At 45.6% G+C, this 1,744-nt stretch overlaps 1 protein-coding gene across 1 annotated transcript in view; it reads right to left on the reverse strand.

Moving 5' to 3' along the window:
- LOC103728932 (beta-1,3-galactosyltransferase 5-like) overlaps nucleotides 1–1,744 on the reverse strand; it is a 58,992-nt gene that overhangs the window by 30,882 nt on the left and 26,366 nt on the right. The gene's annotated exons all lie outside the window — the stretch shown is intronic.

Genomic DNA, 1,744 nt, shown 5'->3' on the forward strand with positions numbered 1-1,744 from the left:
TGGTGGAAATAAACCATGAGCACCAAGCCCCACCTTAGTGCTTGGGATTGCAGGTGTGGACGATCACATACTCTAACGTTTCAGTTTTTAACATGGTAAATATCGGTAGATGTAATCTACACAAAAATGCTCTGAAAGTCAGTAAAAAGGCTCAGCATGTAAAGGTGCTTGCTGCCAAGTCTAGCAACCTGTGTTCAGTTCCCCGAAGTCACAAGTCACATGGTAGATGGAGAGAACTGGCTCACTGACTTACACACATGTCCTCTCTTTCTCTCTCTCTCTCTCTCTCTCAATACATAAATAATGGTAAACAAATTGTACTAAATTTTTAAAACTTTTTGAGGGGTTGGGAAGATGGTTAAATGCACTAGCTGCTCTTGCAGAGGACCTGGGTTGAGTTCCCAGTATGTACATGGTGGTTCGTATATAACAACCATTCATACAAAACTCCAGTTTCAACTAATCTGATGCTTCTTCTGGCTTCCATGGGCAACAGGCACTTGTGATAAAAATAAGTCTTTAACAATCTTTGAGGTCCTTTATTATTCGTAAGTGCACACTGAGATCCAGAAACCGAAACTTTAGAGTGTCTGCCACGCCCAGTCCTGGGGTCCTGGGAGGATGGTCTCCAGGTCTCAACTGCATGCTGCTCCCAGGCTCACACTCTCTGAGGTATTTTGGCAATGTGAGGTACCAGCTGGGCCTCTGGGAATCCAGGTTCGTTCTCCTTGACTACATGGACGACACGCAGTTCTCCAGCTTCAACAGCGACGTGATGTGGAGAATCCGAGGATGGAGCCGCGAGTCATCATCCTGTTGCATTTTACATTGGCTATATGTCTACCCGCCCCCGTCACAGATGAAGGTCCCTGCTCATTCCATGATTGCCTCAAATCTCTAGGTGTGGCTTTATAGTAATAAAAGAATCTCTTTGTTGCCCTTTAGGTTAACAGCACTATTTTTTCCTCTATGTTGTTGGATCTTGGAAAGGAATTTCAGAAGACAGATAATAACTGACTCTGCCACAGTTACCCCATGTATTAGTCAGGGTTCTCCAAAGAAACAGAACCAGTAGAATGAATATGTATAAAGATTTATCAGCTTAGCTCACAGGATAGAGTCCGAGTAGTCCAACAATGGCTGCACCACACTGGAGAGGCTGAGAATCTGTAGTCGCTCAGTCCACAAGGCTGGATGTCTCAGTAGTCCCAATCCGGTGCTGGAGGTCTGACAAATTCCAAAATATCAGCTAGTCTTCGGTCTACAGCAGCAAGATGAACCCACCAGCGAGAGAGAAGGCAAGCCGCAAAAAGCCCCGTGTTCTCCTCTGCCTTGGTCTTTTATACCGGCTGCCATCAGAAGGTAACACCCACATTTAGGGTGTGTCTTCCGGCTTTAGATGATCCAATCAAGAAGTTCTCTTTCATTTCAGTTAATCTCAGATCAAATCAAGTTGACACCCAGGATTAGCCATCACACCCTGGAACTGGAGTTACAGACAGTTGTTAGCTGCCATGTGAGTACTGCGATTCAAACCCGGGTCTTCTGCAAGAACAGTGTTCTTAACCGCTGAGCCATCTCTCCAGCCCTGGAGATGCTATCTTAAACAAGGTGTGAAGACCAACACTGAAGGCTATCCTTTGACCTCTACAAGCACACTGCGATGTGTGCACCAGCACTGACACACAAGAATACACACACACACACACACACACACACACACATACACACACACACCAAGGGA

The sequence above is a fragment of the Nannospalax galili genome, unplaced genomic scaffold (assembly GCF_000622305.1).
Source record: "Nannospalax galili isolate Female #2095 unplaced genomic scaffold, S.galili_v1.0 scaffold192, whole genome shotgun sequence".
Classification (NCBI taxonomy): domain Eukaryota; kingdom Metazoa; phylum Chordata; class Mammalia; order Rodentia; family Spalacidae; genus Nannospalax; species Nannospalax galili.